Source organism: Manis javanica, chromosome 7, assembly GCF_040802235.1.
Source record: "Manis javanica isolate MJ-LG chromosome 7, MJ_LKY, whole genome shotgun sequence".
Lineage (NCBI taxonomy): Eukaryota > Metazoa > Chordata > Mammalia > Pholidota > Manidae > Manis > Manis javanica.
In genome coordinates, this window is record NC_133162.1 from 123,059,520 (window position 1) to 123,082,424 (window position 22,905).

The window sequence follows — 22,905 nt, forward strand, 5'->3', positions numbered from 1 at the left end:
TTGTAGTGGTTTCCATTAATTTCAGCTTATACCCTCACTTAGTCCCTTTCTTTAATATCTTTTACTTATTTTGATTAATTTAATTCCCTTTTTTACAAAGGTAAATATAAACTTCTTTGTTTTCATTATTTAATGAAAGCATAGCTTCCTTTAAATAAAGATATTTTAGTGTATATAATCTCCTTTTTATTATCTTCCATATATTATTTTACTTTGATTTCTTCTTTGGTTAAATTATTATCTATAGATGTATTATCTAACGCCAAATAGCTAAGGTATCTTCTCTACTTAAAAAAGATTTATTTCTAATTGTTACCAGAGACAAGCATTCTTAACAGCCAAGTGGATCTTGAGCTTCATGATCCAAGCAGGTGAATTTGAATTGTGGGAAGTCGATGATACCCACCTTGCTTTACTGTGAAGAGGTTGGACTGTGTTTAAAATTGGAATCTAAAGAACCCCAGTTCAGTATATATCCCATTTCCTCTTTTGGTACTTTTGAGTCCACAAAAGATTCTAGAATAGCATCCTGTCACTATTGATTCTTTAATCTGTTGCAAGTTGCCTCCAAAAAATTCAGTGTTTCAGAGAGAATGAAGAATATCCAAATGGCTTACTGGAGCCATAAAGGCCCTGCATGAAGGTGCTTGACTCTAAATGTTATGTTTTGCTGTCTCCTTTTTTAGCCAGATCCATAGGAGTTCTCCCAGATTTATCTCTGTCTCCATCCTGGTACTTACTTCTAGGTTTGAAAGTCATGTCAGCCCTTAGTGTCTCAGTCTACAAAGTCAAATCCAAGATGAAACAATGAAAGTATTGGAAAAATCACCCATTTCACAAAATTATTTACAAAAAAAGTGTCTGTTAAATCACACTATGTTCACTCAATTAACTTCCTTAGGGCTATACAAACTGTATTATTAGATTGCAGTTTATTCAAACAAATGTAACTTTAAACATGCCTGATGTTTTCCAAATATAGATTACATATGAGATGGACTTTTGATCACATTTACATTTTATAGTTTTCCAATTGTTAATCATTCAATTCTAATCAGATCATGTTTAAGAGCAAAGAGAGATTTCCTTAAAAACAATGGGCTCCTTTTTATACCTTTTCTTGTTTATCATATTCAAAATGGAAAACCTGGTCAGAAGTCCAATGTCAGTGCAAGCATATTTTAGAATATGAGTAGAAATTTCTAAATGAATAGTGTTACATTAAGGCTAAATATAATCCATCAAGTGTATTGCGGCTCATGTTTCTAGCTATAGGATAATATTCATTAACACTTTATTATAAAGCTTTTTCAATGTTTGCTATTGTTATTACATAATGAGATTTTAATTTCTTAACATGCCTCCTAGGCATCACCAGGTGGGGATCTGAGGCAAGTACCACAGCACCTGGAATATGGTGGGCACTTAGTAAGTGTTAAACAAACATGAATCTGGGTCAATTAAATGGGGGATCACATTGGTCTTAACAAATATACATTTAGAAGTAACAGCTCATTTACATATATGAAAACATTCTCTGCTTCCTATTGCCATGTCACATCAGTCTGGATGGATACTGAGAGGAAAATTTGAGGTTGAGCTACAGCTGAGCTTTTATATGAATTACTCTGAAAGTTCTCTACCACTAATTTAAAAATTGACTTTGATAAAATCAAGTCTTTTTCCAGATAAGGACAATCAAAATTACAGTTCAGCTGGACAATTTTTGCAAAAATACTTGGAGAATTCTTGTGAAAACAAGTAGGTTATAGTGAGTTTGTGGGGATGTCTGTTAAACTTTTAATTAATTTATTAATCAATTTATTCTGCAAATGTGTTGAAAATTTAATTATGTTCTAGATAAATAAGACATAACCTCACCAAAAAGAGCCTAGGAGCAGACAAATGATTGAATGCTCATCTGCCATTAATGTGATGAAAACGAAGTGAAGAACAATGAATAACACAGTCAATCTTCTCATCTTAGAGGCCATCGAAAATCCTACAAATATAAACTTTCCAATAGTTACTTACATCAGGTATAGAACTTTTCTGAGATTTATGGTGGGAGAAGAACATATAGAAGGTATTTCACATAGTATCTTTAAGAAATATGACACATTTGGGTATTACAAGTTGTTCAGTATGCCCAAAAGGTCAAGATGTAGGAAAGGAGCAGAGAAAGAAACAGGCAGGAGCCAGATCACGTGCTATATATAATTTTAAAATCCTTCTATAGTTTCATAAAAATAACTCCAATATTATCTCTAGGTCTCTGTCTTCATTTTCAGATACGTATTTCCAACTGCTTTCTCAGCATTTCTCATCATTGTTTCAAAGGTAATGTGTTCCAGCTGAAACTCATCCCCTTCCCCCCCAATCCTCTTCTTATCCCAGGCTCTTCCAAACCAGAAGCCATCCAACATGACTGCAATGGCAAATTATAACAGACTGGCTCTAATTCCAAACACTCATGCGACTATGTATGTATTAGAACCTCATTATTTTTTGTTATTTTTAGTGTTCAAACTTTCAAAAATATACTTCTGAATGTGGTTTGGACACTGTAACTCCTTGGGAAAGTATGCCCCCAACCCAGGGCAAATGAACCTATGAAGCCGAAATCAATCAAGAGGAAAAAATGCCTTTATTTAGAGGCCTAGCTCCATTTGTCTCTCTCTCTGGCCACTGTGCTCACTCACCCATTTCTCTCCCATTTTAGCTGGGGAGGTCAAAAATCTCTCCTGTCCCAGCATGTGCTTGCCTCTCCACCCTTCCCTTGTAAACAACTATTGATTGGAGATGGACTACTTCTCTCCACCCCTTGTAAACACCTATTGATATGGAGATAGCTAAGGCCAGGTGAGAGATTCTAGAAATATTGCAATTTAACCCACAGACATAAAGGAGAGTTGGAATATTTGTGAGAAAGAAATAGTAGGGAGACTGTGGGGATAATACATTTGATCAGACAGGTGCTCTTCCCTGAACAATGAGAAAATATAGTCTAGGTATGAGTTTTAATTTTAGAGAAGAGAAACTGGTTACATCCTTTCAAAGAACCCTGAGATAGCTGCCACAAATCTCTCTGTTTCCAAGTAATCTGAGTGTTTTTCCTTTCTTGACCCCATGAGCAAATTTCTCCAAAAAAAGCAAACAAGCAAAAACTAACAAGAGACAGAGAGGGCAGAGGAAATCAGGAACACTTAGAAGAGACATACAAATTTATCTGAGTTAACAGTAAATTTAGGGCAGTTTTCAGATATGTTCAAAACATAAATCCTGAACCAAAAGAGAGTATTGCAGTTGTCTTTGTGTTGGAAATTACCACGGTGTGCCAGGGTGTGATTCCAACACTGATTTTTCAAGATAAAAGTTTGTTATAAAGAACTGCATAACTTTTGTCATTAGATAGATCAGAAAGAAGAGAATCTGCCTTATTTCTGGTAATCCATGCTGAGAGGAAAATTGACTAATTCACCATGTCTTGTGTGATAGAGTCATGAATTTTCATCTTTGCACTTTTAGGGTAGAGTACAGTAAATGTTTGTTAGAAATAATGATTCTGTAAGGAAAATTTGATTTTTGTGAATATATTTTGAGGACACTTGAATCTAAGTACATTGACAAAGTTTAAAGTGTTAAAATTGAAACAATACATCTCAAGAAGTTGTTTCTAGTTGTACATGTTGCACTTTCTTGCAGTTCAATGTGTCTTTAGATTAAAAAAGATAAATAAGTGTCTTTAAATTTTTTGATGTTTGTCTCACTCTATAAAATGTTTAATATTACTGATAAAATATTTTACTTACTAAGCATCTAAAGAATGTTCTGCATGTAACAGACACTATGTTACAGGGTGATGATTTCATAAAATGAGCAAGATTTTTCAATACTTAGCTTTTCTTTAGGCTTTGCTTTTCATGAAGTCACACTCATTTCTTTTGTATAAAATATAAATACAGATTTGCCTTGTGTGCTAATTATTTTAAATTAACATAGGTATTACTATTTTGATGAATTTTCCTCCCAATAATTCGACTTGACTAGTAAATCCTTATTTTGATTGAGTTTTGATTCCCAGTCTTTTTTAAATAAACCATGGACATAATTTACTTTTGTTTCCATTAAATCATTGCTTTCCAGGTCATGAAGTTGATGGCCACCAAAGCCACATCCTTACGAAACTTTCTTATCATTGTGTATAAACTACATTCATCTGGACTGTTCTTAAGTGAACAATTCCTTTTGTTCAATCCTCCCACTAATGCTTCTTGTAGATAATGATGTGCCTTAAATGTATGTATACTCTGCTGACTTTTTGCTTTTATTATTTTGTAGTTACTCTTTTTCTTCATTAAAATTGGGTTTTCAAAAAACAAATTTTGCATTGATAGTATTGACCCTAGATTGCTGTCTTGATAATTACAAGGGCACATTTTAACATTTAGCTAGAAAGTATCAGGTTTAGGCTTCATACAATATTAAAAAGAGCTATATCTGTCTCTATATCTACATGAGCATCTATATGGTGAAATTAAAGTTATATAATATTTTCACATACCTTAACATGTTTGATCTTCAGAAATGACCTTTTTATGAAATACAGAGCAATAATAGTATTATTGCTGTGTTGAAAATAAGCAATAAGTAAATAAATAGAAGACAAAGTGACTTGCTTAGGAATAACTAATAAATGATCAAGTCAGAGAAAGTCCAAGTTTTAACAATGCAAGGTAAGAGGTCTTAGTACTACATTGTTTTGGAAACTGAAAGAAACATACACATCAGAGGAAAATGAGGCTGTGTGGGACTTTTGAAAACTGGAGAGCACCTACTCACTCCCCCTCTGGGAGGCAGCACCTACTCAGCTCTGGTAACTGTTGTCATTCAATCCCAGTGTTACTGGATACATCTGGTTTTCCTGAGATGCTAAATACTTGGGCATTTTTGTGCAATGCCCTGGTTGTTAATTATTGGTTCAAGTCATGTGAAGACCTATGCAAGACAAATGAGCACCTGTAGTCTGTGAGGAGGAATCCTTATGGAATAAGAATGCTCTTCTATCCTGGCACAGGTGGGCTGTCTATCCAGTTCCTAGGCAGTGTGGAGGGGGCTTCCCAAAAGAGGCAACTGGGTTGAATTTATGGTATGAAGAGTAGCTAACTAGGGGAAAAGAAAAAGAAAAGATAACTGCGACTGTAAAACCACAGAAGAGAGATTATAATATTAAAAAAACTGCTAACATTTGTAGACTTACGCATAAAGAGTGTAGTTGATGTCAACCTGAAAATAAGAGCCTCAGTGAGGGGAAAAACAAGGGTTTCTTTGGAATCAAAGAATTGCAATTTGGGAGCAGTGTCCTCCTTGTAGGGTAAAAGCAAGGGGTTTTATGAGGAAAGGAAACAAGGGGGGCAATTACTGAGTTGAAGAAAAGAAAAAAGAGTTGTCCATGGGTGTTTTAACAAGCCAAGCTACTCTGGTTGTACATGGATTGACTACTATTCTAATGTCAGGGAGTCCACAACCATCAGACTTATGATCAGGATGTCCATTCTTCTGGAGACTTCTCAAGTAATTTTTTAAAAATTGCCATTTTTCTCAGTCCAGAGTTTTGGCCTGGTTCAAACAGAGGAGGTAAGGCTGTTTCTCTCCAATGGCCACTCTGACTCCATTTTAAAATGGCTCCAGGCCTGTCAAATTTTTCCATCAGCAACAGGAAGAGATTAAAACGAACAAAGGCATCCTGCGGCTTATACTACAAAAACTGTGCCTCAGCATAGCCCGGTGGTGAGGGGGTTGCCCGGTGCCCCATTTCATAGGCGGCTGTTTTCGAGGTTCTGTATCCCACAGTCCTGACCCTTACTTAGTCTGCTAGGCCGGGCATCTGAACAAAGGGAGTCAATTTATAAAATAGATGACATTTTGGGGTTTTTTAATATAACCCTTCTGGATCTCTGGTAAATTAATGTACCTTGTCTCCTTTTATCAAAACATTTAGTTAGAAATTACGACCGTATAGATTTGCAGCAGAATTCTGAACATATTAGCCATAGACAGGAGCTCTGAGACTGAAAATAAAAAGAACAGCAAGAAGAATGTGCATATAATGGAGAAGGTATCATGTGATCAAGGTTAAAAAGAAAAGGAATGTATTGTATGTAATAAGCCAAAGGAATATTTCCCACCATTTTATAGTCCTGAAAAACTAAAGATGTAATTTACTTTACATAATGGATACATTTAGGAAGACTTGGCAGCTAATTAAAATTTAATTAAACCATAATATGAAGGACTTGGGTTGGTACTACAGTATTTATGAAAGGGTCCATTTATAAAAAAAAAAAACTTCATTTGAAAGTTCAGTAGTCAATCCTTACTTTATTGGCTTACTTAGTTTGGATTAATTAGTTAATTAGTTTATAATTACTGAGAGGACTTGAAAGAAGAACCATACATATTTCATTCAAGAGCTAAGCTATCTGACTATTAGTCCTATAATTATTTTTCTAGTGCACGAAAAAGTAAGAACATTCTGGGAGAGAACTAGCCTTGGCAATGTACTTAATAAATTTTTTCTTTGTTACTTGAAATTTATTTTCAAAATGACTATAGGGGATTTTTTAGCTTAGAAAGGTTTAGGAAGAATAAGAAATTGACCCAGTATTAAGCAATAGAGCTGTGTTTTCATATTGGGTTGACTTAGAGAATTTTTTACTTATTCATAGAATATCTCATTAACAGAAATAGGCATTTATGTACCTAAAAAGAAACACATTTTTTAAATACTATGATTTTACAACTTATTTTGAAAGTATTTGCCAATCTGACCTATCTATGACACAGAAATGAACTGTCTCCTGAATTTGAAATGCTGAAATGTTGTCATAGCTCGGCACAGGTGGTAAGATTCTGTAAGTAAGAATGGCAGGTATAATACCTATTCATTTAACTAGAAATATGTTAAAAATAAATACATAGCTGACTTTTGAGGCAATGTTGTTCAACCCTGGCTATTATTGTGGTAACTATAAAAACGTACTTTTATCCAGACCTCATCCCAGAGCATTTATATGAGAATCACAAAAAAAAAAGAGCCCAGGCATCAGGATTTTTAAAGTTATTTAGATGATTCAGTATATCAGCCAGAATTGAGAACCATTACTTTTAAACTTGAGTTTAAGAAATACTGTCCTAAATCTTACATGATATGATAGTGTAGGCAACTGGTAATTTACTTTAAAAAATTTTTCAGTAGCTCATTTTGCTTTGCAACAGTAAAATGCAACTTGATGTAGTTGTCACTATTAAAATCTATTGGGTTAGTAGATTCTTCTAAAAGGGGAAATGTTTCAAACTGTGTTACTGATCTATCCAGTATGACTTTCAAAATAACATACGAAATTTTGCCATTTTAAAGCTACTTAAGTGACAATTCATTTCATTATGATCTAGAGACAAGAATTTCAATTGTTTAAATTATAAATGCACACTGTTGAACTATTTTTTCTAGCTTTTTGTTTTAATAAATTTATAATATGTATTTGATATAATGCAAATTTATTTTTAATATGCCACTTGTTACTCAAAAACATTGATTTTAGTGGGAAAATAAGTGATCTATTGTTAAAAGTACATATGTACTTGCAGAGAATTAAAATAATGATGTAGGGAGAGCAATTTCATTTCTTCCTGCAGAGAAAATAATATTCTGTAAGTAAAAATACACAAATGAATTAGGAAAAACAAACATAATTGAATGGGAACAAATGACCATATCAGATATATAATGAATGGAGCTATACATGATGTATGAAATAATTAAAAATCAGAAAATTTGAAGTTTTATTAGCTTGTACACTTTCCATAAATGCAAATAAAAAGTATTTTGAATTTGCATAATAAACCATTTTTATTCTTATTTGTATAACTTAAAAAAAACCCTAAAAAGAGTTCAACTACAACTTTGAGATATACTATGTAATTTCTGTATAATTTACTATTGATAGTATGCAAAGATGTATTAAATAAATAAATAGAATTTGTAACAATGATTTATAACCTCTGCTATTCTAATAATCAAACAGAATTCACAAATTCAATACGTATAATTATTTTAATGTATAAAATCCAACATCCACCTTAGGATTTCTGGTTAACTGAATAAATGTTGAAAAATAATATAATTATAAAACACTATAATTACTATGATGTTATTAACATATTATTCCTTGGGTTATTTCCTATACATTATTTGCTGTTCACTGTAATTGCTGTATGTATTTTTTTTATTTTCATAAATCTTAGAAATCAAAGAGGGGGAAAAGTACCTTTGCCATAAAAAAAATCACAGACTAGTCTATTATTCTCTTCATGAAAATGGTGACAATTAAGAGGTATGAACTAAATATTCTATAAGAAATTGACTGTAAAGAATTGACTGTAAGGGAAGAGTGACATCATTACAGTAAAATTAGAGATTTCTATCATTTTTTCCCCTAAGAACACCCATTTAGACAGTCACCCACAGATCAGAGGGACTCTGTAGAAACCCAGGAGTTTAGCAGAGAAGTTCGATCACACCCTTGGATGGAAAGAACCCTAGATGGCTTCATTGAAGAGGGTAAGAGGAGCAGTGTCACATTACCTGTGTTTCCCCTCACCTGTAGGAGAGCAGCTCAGGGTCAAAAGAGATCTGCTGGGCTTGCGATTTCTCTTGCCGGGGAAAGTGAGAGAGCGTAGTGAGAGCCCAGCTTCTCCAGCTGTGTGAGACGTTGTCAAAGAGGCCCACTTCTTCCTCATGGCATCCAGAATACATCTGGATATGCTGCATGCCTGGGGTTGGGGGTCAGCTAAGGGAAGACCGGACAGGACTCTTGAATGGCATCAGAGAGATGTGGATCCTACTAACTGAGCAAAGGACTCCATAAAGAAGCTGCCCACAAGCCACCAGGCACCCGTCACTCACAGATCCCAATTGGCCTATAGGCACCCTCAGCACACCGTGTGCCTCACCCACGCACCCTGCCACCCCGTGGCCAGCTCCTTGTGTGCACTCCCAATGACAGTGAACACGAGCCTTTACAGATGGCCTGTGAGCACACAACACAGAAAGCTGGCCTGCCTCTGTGGGGTAAGAGAGACCACACAAGTGAGCATGAGCACTACCCCGAAGAAACTAGGGCGGGGTCTTCCGCACCCCGGAACTGCTTCTCAGGGTTGACAGGAGGCATGCAATCTTAAGAATTCCCCCGTAAGTGGGATCAGAAAGTGTGGAGCTGAAGTAGCCACGGGAAATGTCTGAATAAGCTTCCACGCATTAAGAGGGCTAATGGAAGGCATTTGTCTCCCAAAACCAGCCATTGAGAAAAAAAGAAATCCTGCCAATCGTTAAGTTTTGGAGATCTGATACACAGTATGGTGACTACAGGAACACTGTATCATATGCTTCAAAGCTGCTAAGAGAGCTCACTTTCTATTTTTCACCAACCAAAATAAAAAACAAAAAATGGTAATTATGTGGATGATGGAAGTGTTAACTGACCTATTGTGATAATAATGTAGCCACATAGGTGTATTAAATTATCACATTATACACAATGCTATAAATCGAATATCTATCAAGAAAACTTGGGAAAAAAGAAGTGACTATGTAGAAATATACTATAATAAACTGACAGAAATAGTTAAAAGTTACAAACCAGTGAACATTGTTACTACACATCCTAAACATTGATACTGCATATTCATGTGTCCATCTACATAGAGTAAGGCATTTATACTCAGATGTTATCTATGTACTTGGAGATTATTATTATCATTTTTTAACCATTGGATTAAGAGTAACTTGAGAACCACTGGTAGTTTTGAATAAGGACTCTAAATGAATTTTATAATATTGTTAGATTTAAATAGTATTAATTTCAAGAAACTGTCTCCATGTTAAAAAACTAATTGAGTCATATAAATAAGTAGAGTTTAACAACATACCTCTCTTCCTATTTCTAATACTTGGAAGGAAAAATTTTAATGTTAAAGGTCATTTATTTAACCAGGAATGCTTGGCATAGAAAGGAATTGGACTACAAATCTCACTACGACTGAGTATTGCTCAGTAAAGTTAGTCAATAAACTATCCAGAAAATAGAACCTTCTATGTATGTGCGTGTGCTTCAGCGGAAATTTAACAGCAACACTTCCAAAACTGAACATGTTGAGACTTGTAGCAGTGAGGGGCAACGCACACCACTGGGAAACATGGCACCTCAGTAAAGGCTGTTAAGCAAAAATTTTCATAGGATGTATGAATTGTTAGGTGATTGGGAAGTGTCTAAGGAAACAGGTTTGTTCGAGACTGAATGCTATCATAAATCAGGGGCAACTCTATGATTCAGGATCTCATCAAATCTTATCAATGCAGAATGGAGACTAGAATGAAGATAGATTTGTCACTGGCATAGAGAGGAGATTGGCATTTCAAGGGTGGTAACTTGATTTTATCTGTGTGAAGACAAAATTGTGACATTTTGTTTTGTCTGATTTTGTCATAGTTTCAGAATATCCTGTCATCGTTTGGCACATTGCAAAGTTGTTAATGTGCAAATGGAGAACAAAATGGCCTGCTTGTAATAACGCTGACATTTAGCTGTGAACATCGGATCAGTTCCAGATATCAGATACTAATTATGTCTTGCTCATTAAGAACAGTCTTCATTTTCTTAATACCATGATGTGAGAATAACTAAGAAGGGTCATGTCACTTGCCTCCTCAAGTTGCCATTATAGTTGCTGCCAAATAGAGAAGTTACCAGAAACAGCAACGTTATCATTTTAATTTCTATGATGCGGTGTTGTTTTGTGTTCTTAAATCTATTCTGTTCATAATTTTAATGATATTTTTCTTTAAAAAAAGTATTTTCCATTCCCCCACTTTATAAACAACACATTTTGATTGTTAAATATCTAGAAAAAATGAACAATTATAAAAACAATCTCTAATTCCACCATTCAGAGAATTGCAAATATTTTGGTGTGTATCATGACTCAAACTTTGGTGGTGCCCCAAGTATGCAAGTTTTCGAGTTGTTTTGACAGGGGATTCTCTAGAAAAAATTCCTGTTTCCCATAAGCTAGTACACTGTACTGATTGCTTTCATATGTGTGTGTGTGTGTGTATGTATGCACACAAATTTTCACCAAAGTATAACCTACAGAGTTAAAAGAATTTTCACCAATTGAACACACCGATGGCATCACCATTTAGATCAAAAACATTATACAGTACAAGTCCCAGGAATGCTCCTTATACTGCTTCCCAATCCCTGCATCACTACCTTCTAGCTCTTCAGAGAAGATAACTCTAATGTGACTTCTAATACAATAGACTTGTATTTCCTGTTTTCAATTTTATATGAATAGATTGTCTGTGAGTAATGACTTTGATTTCTCATGGGCCAATTGTTAGACGTTTTTTTCTTCTTGTCTTTTGTGCTGAGTAGGACCTCTGGTACAACGTTACACAGAGCTGGTGATGGCCGGCAGCCTTGTCTTGTTCTTAATTTCAGGGGACTGGAGCATGTTTTTAATTGTTCGCCATTAACCATGATGCTAATTGTGCTTCCATCTGTGGTTGTTTCCTTTCTGACTTAATAACTTCCTTCAATATTTACATTCACGTCAGTCTTCTGGTGATAATTTCTCCCAGTCTTTATGTATCTTCAGTTTTGAAGGGTATTTTTGATGAATATAGTTGTCAGTCATCTTATTCACAGCTTTGAAGATGTCATTCCTCTGTCTTCTTTTTATCTGTTTGTTTCTTTTTATCTGTTTGCAAGTTTGATGTGCTTTGTGCTCACCCTGCTTAAAGTTCAGAGCAAGGCCTGAAACTGTGGCTTGATGTATTTTATTAGCTGTAGAAAATGCTCGACTATTATTGCTAAGTATATTTGTTATGCCTCACTTTGTTGGAGTATACATTTCCATATTTTAGATATTTGTGTCTTTCCCTGTGTATCTTTTATAATCTTTGCTATATTTTGTTTCATTTTGTTACCTTATGATTCACTGTGTATAATTTTCTGTGAGCCATGTTTTATTTTACTAACAGACTCTTAGTCCTGCCTAATCTCCAATTAAATCTATTGTGTTCTTAATTTTAATTTATATATTCTTTGTTTTAGAATTTCCACTTGATTCTTTTTTTATGATTTCTATTTTTCTGCAGACATTCTTCATCCTCAGAATTAATTTCAAAGCTCCTATCTGTTATCTCTCATAACTGAGTCTCCAGTAAGCCGCTTTCTATTGTCTGTTTATTCTCCAAGAGATTGATCAATTCTTGTATTTTTGCACACTTGGTTGTTTTTTAATCACAGACGTTTTGTATTTAAACACACGCAGAGACCATTTGAAGCTCTGATGATGTTTATTTTTCTCCAGAGCCTGCTCATCTTTATTTTGTCAGATGTTAAGGTAGGGGCTGATTGCTTTAATCCATTACTGAATGAGCTGCCTGGGAACCCATGGTGCTTACCAGGGGCCCTCTTCCTCTGTAGGGTCTGAGTTCCAAGGTGGCCCCTCAGTCCCACTGACTGACAGTTCAGGCTCAGCTGTGGCTTTTCCCTCTGGCTTCATAGCCTCTTAGTCATATTTTTGAATAGGTCATATTTTGAATGTCTTGGACAGCAATACCGTCCAAGCTCACCTCTGTGGGCATCCTTGTCTTTTGGAATGTGGCTTCTTTGATATTTCCTTCATGCTTTTGCACTTCTCCAAAGCCTTGAATTTTTTTGTTTACCATTTTTCATAGTCATTCTCAGTGAGAGAGTGGCCTGAGGCAAACTCTTCTACCGTGGCCACGAGCAGTAATCTATTGCTTTCATTAGGAAAGATAGCTTAAAAGCATTCATAAATAAATGACACGTTACCTACAGAGGAACTCTGGAAAAGACAGAGGAAAACATAAAATCTAAAGTTTTTTGGTAGATTGTATTATTTCTCAAAGTGTTCACTGTACTCCTTTATAAATTCCCTTTCTACAGAAAAATTGTACATTGTAAATCATAAAATGAAGACTTGGTCATCTGATTTCCTTGGCCAAGTGGAATGTGAGAAGAAAATATGTAATATGTGCCACTTAAAAACATGAAGAGCCTTCTCATGATCTGCTACATTTTTCATTTCCCACTGCCAGCTTCCTGGCTCCCAGGGCAGAAAAGACATGCAGCTGATGCATGATGGAATTGTCATCATAGAGAGAGATTAACCTTTGTTGTTTAAACAATTGGCATTTAAGGATCTTATTTTATTTTTTTTATTTAGTGTAGCCTCAGCTTATTGATATTCCTCATCTGCAGTGCTGGGCCCATGTGGTTATTTGGAAACTAGAGATAGACCCAGGTTCATGAATTTAAGAATATGACTTTTGGTTTCTCAACATAAATACATTTTCTAGCTATGTTGAACCTCTCATTTCAATAACTAGAGATATTTTAAACAGCATTTATTATGAAAATATTAATGTGCATTCATGACCACCTCTTTTTTTTTAACTTAATAATTGCATCATTTTATGTGTGTGTGAACTTTCACCCTATCTTTACCATGATTATTTTCATTGTCATTCAGAGTCAGTTATTGTTTTCATTCTCGATTCTTCTCTGAAAACGTTTGCCATCAACTACTGGCAAAACTGGTTCATCTTCAAAGAGATGCATGGAAAAAACTCTGATAAGTATTTTAGAACATAGGTTTCTAATAACTTTAAGACCAGGATATCGAACTGGGTAATAATTTCTAAAATGCTAATGGAAATTGATTTATCCTTAAAACTGCTACCCCAAGATGAAGCAAAACAAGAATTTACATGAGATTGAATGAACTAATGAAGATGATTACAGTTTCTATGACTTCATTTAAAATACTGATGGTTCTTTGATAATTTTTCACTGGATTTAAAGGATTCCCTTTTCTTTTTTCTTTAATCTGTCTTTAATTTGTAGCATATGGTAAAGTATACTTCTGAAAAATTTATCTTTTTTGTCCTTACCTGATCCTTCCAGAATTCAGAAACTCTTATTAAATATTCTTTTTCTCATGAAAATATGTGTTTACATATGTTCAATAATAATTTGTTTTTCTCATAATAAGACATGATTAGCCAAGTTTTTAGCTTAAAGGACTGTTAAAGTTTTAAACTGGCTCCTTAGCCTAAAGAGACTTTTAAAGTTTTAAACTGAGATTCTTTATTAGCAAACAGTTTTAAAGAACTAAAGTCGATTTTACAGAGCCAATGAAGCCCTTGGATACTACCAAAGCTTTGACTGGAATGTCATATTTGACACTCATAGAATCACTATTATTACTACATTTATATAAATGACAGGCTAAGCTTAATATGACTAGACTTATTTTAAATGAGTTTTATTATAATTATCTTTGATAAAAATGGGATGACTATAGAAAAAAATTGTTTCATTAGAAAACTGTAGTTTATCCATTATCAGATTATGGTCCTGTTTATTGTCTTTGAAGTTTTGTTGTCTACTTTAAACTTTAGAGAAACCACCAGAACAGATCATAGAAAAAACCTTCACATCTGTTGTTACATAGGCCACTCGAGAGTTTACTAGAAATTGATGACATTATTAAAGACAGTAAAATTACAGACAAAGAAAACCCATCAGATTAAAAGTGCCACCCTCATCCCCCCATCTAAAAATTCTTCAAACTCCAATCTAGACATATTCTCAACTGACTGCTTTCTAAACTCAGAAACTGAGTTTATAATTTGCTAGAACTCGGAAGCTTTGCTTTTCTCTTATTTCTATAGAAATGCCTCTTTTTTAAATCCCCTGATTGTTCACATCATAGAGAGGCTTATTTTCAGTAAGAGTTCACTTGCACTACCACCTTCTGAAATAAAATACCCACATGTCTATCCTGTCCTAAGTAATCATGAGAATTACTAAAACATCACGATATGTCTGTATAAATAAATCAGAAAAAGTTAAAACTCAATTCCACATTGATCTAAAAAATGTTGATGGACTTTGAAAGGTAAAACCTGAATCTGATTATAACACCTTTGTTTTATTTAATAGATTAAATCTTGACTCCTAGGAATCTGCTCTGGGTACTTTTTCAATCCTTGGCTATTATTCTCCTTAAAGTCATCATATGAATCTCTCTAGGGTGCTATATCCTCTGAGGGGTTTGAAATAACCATCAAATGATACCCATCAGGATTAGACAGCTGGAAGAACTCAATGACCGACTCCTCTGCAAATGTTGATGACAATGACTACAAGACCATAGGTTTGACAACTCAACTAAAAGCAGCAAATATATGATCACTTTGCCTGGCAACATCAACAGTGATAACCAAGAGTAAATATGATACTGGATGCTCAGATTCTCAGCAAATTGAAAGAATGACCAAAAGTGGGGAATTGCCACTATTAAATGCAAACTGGACACCAGCCCTGAAATTCCTTGTTCAGATAGAACCACTTAAGTCCCATAAGTTAAACTTAGTTTAACTCATTATGCAAAACAAACAAAAATTAACTTTGCCTTCTTCATGTAAATACCTCTGATACCCATAAAGAAACTTAAGTCATCTTCCTAAAATAATATAAGATAGTCACTTTTAACCAATCCTCCACCATCTAGAGAACCCATTTTAAAAAACAGCCATTGTAAAGGTTACTTAACTTCCTAATTTTCACTTTGTAAACTGTCCTGTAATGTCATACCTCTGTATTTCATATCAGTCTTTGAATTTGAAAGCTCCTGGTTCCCAAATTTTCTTTTATGAACAATAAAGTCTTACAAAATACTATTTATGAATTTGGTGGTTTTAATTTTGCTATTTCTGGATTTTTTGACAGTGGCTTAGAACCAGCTATGGTCTATGTACCTGTAGGTGGGTATATCTTGAGTTTCTAGAAAGAATTTTTTCTCCCAAACCCAATTTGCCCTGCAGACGGTTGAGGTGGAGATTCAGCGAGCCTTTCTCTAGGGCACTGGGGTGGAGTTCCGCCCATCCCATCGGTCCTAGGTCTGTATGTGCCCAGGCAACTGCAGAGACGTGGTGAAAGTGACACAGTGGTTTGCACAGTAGAGGCAAGTGGTCTAGGGGGGCACCACCCTCAGGTCTGCAGGCAGACGAGAAAGAGGAATATGGCTGCAAAAAGCAGGAAGAAGGCAGCCAGAATTGACAGCACCAGGCATTACCAGTAGGGCTCCCTTTCAGGTCCTTCACTGGCTTGACACAACTTACTTTCTGATTTCAAAATGGAACAACCCATTAGGTAGCTGTGTCTTGGATGTTGGCAGATGTTAGATTGCAGCCCCAGGATTGCACACCAGAAGCCTGCATCACTGCCCTGGCCACCTCTTTTAATATTGAATATTTCTTAAAGGCTTTGATAAAGCAGTGACAATTGGAACTTTATTTATTAATTGAAAAACAGAGCTATGTGTTTAGAGTTTTTCATCCTTTCCTCTTTTGCTGGTAATTTTTTTGTCTATCATTATGTTCCACCTCTGACAGCTTCTTCCTTTATTTATTTTTTTTGTTTCTAATGTTCTGTAGTCTGGAAAGCCAATTAAAAATAAATGCAACACTGTATGTTAATGATTCTTTTATCTACTAAGACTCTAATTGTTAATTTCTCTTATTATTAAGTATTTGGTTATGTTCCAGAATTTTGAAATTACTTTAAATATCTGCAACATTAACATATCTGTTATGTACTTTCATGCAGACTACTGGCATTTTACACAAATGTAATCAGGGTAACTTTTCTGAGTAGTACCATTTATTTGAATACTTGCCAGATGTAGAAAATTCAGAATGTACTTGTGCAATCAAGTAACATATTAAGAAATTTTAGAATTTGAGATCAGTCCCTTCAAGATTAGAATTATTTTTCTGTTTCCATGTAAAAATATTCATGCTTCAGTATAAATTACTGATATTTAAATTATGAACCTAATTCAATAAAAGAAATTTCATTGCATATCACATTAGTGGAGAAATGTGTGTTAGGTTAAGTAACTTCGGATCTTTTTCTGTGAAGTTCAAACCTCCCTCAATCAACTATAGAAAATAATCATAAAAGCTCACTGGAAAAGCTAACTAAAAAGTCTGACATCCTTTTTTTCCACACTGTACACAATCCCATGTGTTTCCTGTAGCATGCCTTTAATTCATTAACACCTTCTTTCAAAGCTGTGATGTGCAGGTATTCCTTAGGAACTATATTTAGTTTGCTGTAGAGTTACATGTGTATTATTTAGCAGAGCTAAACAATGAATTTGGGAATTGATATGTTCATGATGACATAAATAAGAAAAGATAAAATGAAATTTAGTTTAAATTAGTGGAAGGTCTGTAAAGATAATTTTTTCAGCTATTTGACAGTCCTTAATAGTGTATCAATGCTTTTAGATCTATTTTGAAAGACAAGACCAAACCATTTGGGTGAATTTTTAGAAGAAATATTGGCAAGCACATTGAGTCATATACGCGACAGTGTTCTGTGAAGTATAAACATTGTACAAATGGAAGATATTATTTGAATCCATATATAAATTTTTGCCAAAAAACTTAGTTCCTTGATGAAAACAATGAGGTAAATAAAATACAATTTTATTCTTGCTGAATTAGTTGACTTGCTTTTACCATATGAACTGAGACTCACAACATGAACTGTCTACTCCTTCCCCCATGGTTTTCCTGTTTAGGAGTTCCACTGCAGTCATTAACTCGAATTAGTCATCCCTGTCTCCGAAAGCTTATCAATGCTCACTCATCTTTCAGTATCTTCTCAGAGGCAGGTTACTAAAGATATTCTGAGCTGTTAGAAATAGACTGAATATATTCCATTGTAAATAATAGAAAAATACTCACTCTGTGGTTGGGCCCAAGGAAGACAGATTTTGGGATCTGTGAAAGCATATCTTTCTTTTCAACTTAGGGAATTTTAAAGTTGGCATACTGCCTTGCTTTGTTTCCTTTTTTTTTTCCCTTCTGACAATTTTTAAGTAAATCCTTTCTACTTTTTCAATTTTTCAAAACCTTTTTAAAGAAAACAGTGTACCATTATTAGAACTATACTCTATAATATCTGTATCTACAATTCTGAAGTAAGAAGGTACATTTTTCTGCAACAGAAATAATGCAACTTTACTTCCATTGCATTATGGATTACATAGCCTTTGATTCCCTTTTCTGTTTTTACCAGCAGTACTTAGAATTAGAAATGGACATTCTATCACTCCAATTTCAAGATCATCAGAGACCTGACATTTCCATTGTATTATATTAAAGCATTACATCAATGACAAGGGGACAAAAAATAGCTTGTCATGGTGAAATTATGAGAACACTAATACAATACTTGACAAAACATGCTTCTTCACAGTTGCAATTTTCCCAAGTATAAAGTAAGGAAAATTGCTACCTAAGTATGGCCTAAAAGCTTTATTAGTGGTTTAGATCTTTCAAAATATAAGATATATAGGTGGAAAAGATAAGCTCATACTGAGCATTATAGAGGGTTTAAAAAAGAATAATCCATTCTCTTGAGCAGAAGTACAAATACTTGGTCCAAAATAATGTAGATAATGCAAAATAATGAAAAAATAAAAACTGACAGAACCAGCTCAACCATGTTGGTAATCACAGAAACAGGATTTTTATTCTACATTTATGTATTCTACAGATTATCAAAAAAAAAAAGTGACAAACACCACATGAAACTTGGCATGATACAACTATATTGTACCACAAGTAAGTGTGTGTATCTGTGCTCAGGCCCAAGTCTCTTACATATGCATAGAGCCTGGATGGAGAGGATTGGACCAAGCTGATGTCAAGCTTCAAAAATAGACATCTAGTTACAGTAAATATACCATTACATTTCATTGACATTCCAATTTGTTTTTTTTAACATGTGCTCTTTTACTGTTGATCTGTTTTTCAAATCATGGTTAAAAAATTTCTGACTTATGAAGGCTAAGTACTTTTTAACTTTAGGATGAATAATTGTAAGAAGGAAACTAATACATTGATAAATTGACTATCAGTCTAAAGTAAATATTTCATTGTATCTGTATATTTCAAAATTTATAAAAATATTCTCCTTTTACTTCTTTGATGTAAGCTTTAAGAGAAGATATATAATAACTAAAGGATATAGAATACTTTTTTCTATTTTATCTAACATACATAATCTAACTCAAAATCACTATTATGGAATAAATTTAGGGGCAAACAGAAAAGTCCCTTTCTAAGAAACATCAAACTATATTTCTAATTATTTTATATTCCTTGCAAAGTGATCTACTATAATTTAACTGCAGTATTATTCAATTTTTAAATGCTCTAGGAAAGTGTAATCTACTGAATCTCTTTAAAAATCCATAGAAAAGTTCAAATATTTTTCTCAAGTGTTTTCCTTTAAACTGGAAAAAATACATATCTCTAGGGCAGGAAATTGGATGTGTGGGAGGTAGTAGAAGTGGGAAAACTTTCTTTCCATTGTTGATCCTTTGGTGCCTTTCTAATTTTGTCCTATGTACATATACTGCCTTTTAAAATTAAAATAATAAAATAATTTGACTCACCAATCCTGCAAAACTTCTCTTATCTGCATAATAAACTAAGCAGAACACTCAGTTTTACTAGTCAGAGAGATCTCTGGAGAGAAAATAAAACGTAGTTATAGGAGAAGATGAAACCAGGGAGATGGTGAGAGCTGGAATGGAGGTTACCAGATGATCTCTGAGATACTCATTGTGATGCAAGGCAGGAACCTGGGACAAGCTTCATAGTTAACTTTTCCTTCTTATGATGAAAAATGCCGAGATATAAACAGCATAGTCAGCGCAAGAAGGATTCCATCTTAAAGCTAATATTCCATTTTAAGAACCAAGACTTTAGGAAGTAAGATTCCTAACATGTTTTTTAAAAAACAGACAATAACTCAGCCCACTTTTGGGTCAGGGTGGGTGGTCTTGATTGATATGCTCCCAGAGGGAAGCTGCTACCCTGGAGAGGAAGTGACCAATTTCTTGTGTTAAGTTAATTTTTCAGAATTACCTGGAGGACTGATAATAGAAGAGACTTAATGTCTCTCACTGGAGATAAACATTTTGAGACCACTTTACAAGTCCATATCCCCTGGCTTTTGAAAAATGGTTAAAAGACAGAAACCCTAGTCTTTTAGGGTGCCTCCTCTCTAAGGGTGACCACACTTCTTTTCTCTTTATGTGTACCTTTAAATAAAGCTTTCTCAATGCTCAGCTTATTGCATTTTGTCTTTTTGCTATTTTGTTCTATTTCCAAGTCTCCATCTTAGCCCTGACAAGTAGGGAGGGGTTACTGAGAGCTCAGATTTGGGCCTGCGAGTTTCCATCACCTGGGAACATGCAGTAGCTTGCCTGAAAATCTCCCTTCTTTGGGAAGTTCTCAGAACATAATCTCACTCCAGCCCATGCTGCACAGCTCCCCAAGTCCCAGGGTGGTAGGGGCTAGTCGCCATGCAGTGCAGATCTAAGTGGACACAGGATGCCAAGTGACTCTGGCTTTAAGAGATGGCAAGGAAATCTGCTCTATACCAAGAAAATGTTTAGCAAACTTTCCCCCTGCACCTCTGCATTTTCCTGCTCTCAGCTGCCTGCAGGGCCACTGCCATTCATTTCTACTCTCACTCTCATGAATTTCTTCCTTACCTACACTCTTTAGACCTGCTTGAGAATTCTTTCTTGTTTAGAGTCAAGAATCCTCCCCCGTCCAGGTTGATGTTTCACCTGGTGGGCAGCAAGAGACCTCCCAGATGCAGCTGCCCGGTCAACAAAGAGGGGATGAGTTGATGTTTCATAAACAAAGTTATCTATTTATTCTATGTTAATTTGTTTCCAGTATTCCCCTCCCCCACTGATTACATTGTATCAGATATTGAGAGATGCCATGACTTTCATCAAATTGGGCTTCAGAAAAAAGAGTATTCACTGGATCATACAAGGGAAAAATCAAGAACTAGAGCCCACCTCAGACATAGACTGATTCAGACCTCAAATATTGCCTCCAACATCAATCTTCTGCTCTGTTACCTTTGGCTTGATTGGTTTGATGTCATCAGTCACTCAGAGATGGAGTGTTAAGATTGGCTTACCTGAGGTCCTATAAGTATCCCTTGCATCTAGGCTGGAGTTAGTTTTACTGAAGCATATTGACTGATGCAAATACACCATCTAGATACTGTTTCCCAAAAAAGGGAATGAAATGCCAGACAAATAAAAATAGTGAAAAAATTTACTTTATTTAATATATTTCTATTACAAATGGCTGAATTGTATAAATCATATTTGAGAAAATTATAAGGAACATGGGTTTGTTCTAGACTTGGGTTAATGGGCATAAAAGAGAAGGCATATATGTAAAATAAGAGGGACTACCAATTTAGCAAAGTAAGAAATTAGAACAAGAAAAAAACTAGAGGAAGTCTAACTCCCTAAGAAGAAACCTAAATTGTCCCATGTCCATATGCTTTTCCTATAATACATTAGTTACTATCACAGGACTGCATATCTTCAGCAATCCAAGAGACATAATTAAAAGATTTTGAGACCCACAACTGTAATAAAATTAAGCATAGCGATTCTGCATAGGTTCAACATTCTCTGGAGGGGGGGGGCGATAATTGGTTTTAACTCTGTTAGATGTAGTTTGGTTTCATTGGAAAATAGGTGGATATGTGCAAATGGCCTCAGGCAAACACATCACAGAACTTGAAACAAGAAAGCAGATGAAAGTGTATACAATCTTTTCCCAAGAGACAGTCTACATAAGTGAACCCTGATGAGTAACTTTCTTTTCATGTAAGGAGATCAGACATATTCAGGTTAGAATCTAAGAAACAGTCATTAAATTTAGGGTGGTCTTCTTATTTTTCACTGTTTTTCTCAAAAAGCTCTTCTATAGTTTTCATTGCTCTTGTTTTTTTTATAAAACAAATTAACTGTAGAGCGACTACTTCAAATAGAAAAGATTTCTTCTCTGATCAAGAAAGCAAAAGTAGTGAAGAAAGTTACAGTCATTTTACTTGACCCTGAAAATCAGTACTAAGGGAAGATAATTAATCATGTCCATGAGCGGAGGAATCCTAGCATTTTATATTTGCGTCTACAGCAGTCAGTCATTGACTATCATTGCCTGGACTCAGTTTCTACAAATTTTCATTCAGGGATGCCCAGTAGAAAACAAGCAGGCCTCAGAGAGGTATCTTGAATTAAGGTTACAAACATATACTAGCTCTGTGACCTCTTAGCAATTTCCTCTGATTCATTTTGAGTCTCAGTCCCCCTTTCCTGTCAAATGGTAGTTGCACTAATTTAACCACTGTGTAGGTTGTGCAGTTGTATTTATTACACAGTCCTTTTTTAAATTATCTTTTTCATTTAGAACCTTTTTAGATTTACAAAAATATTGCTAAGGTAGTACAAAGCCCCCATATATTGTCCACCCAGTTTCTTCTGTTATTATTCTCTTCCATTAATATGACACAATTAGCACAATTAATGAACCAATATTGATACATTGTTATTAACTGAAGTCCGTAGTTTATTTAGATTTCCTTATTTGTACCTCATATACTTATTCTAGGATCTCAGTCATGATACAACATTACATTTCACAGTCATGTCTCCTCTGGTTATTCATTGGAACTCAACTTACCTGCTGTAATTCTGATATGCTAGGGCTTGGGTTTAAGCTTCATTTTGGTAGGACCTGAGTAAGGCTTAGTGTAAATGGGTTTCTGCCTCCACGACTGCCTTCGTGGGGGTCGGGCTAGTTGGGCAATTAATATTGAGGCATGAGCAATATTTCTCCAC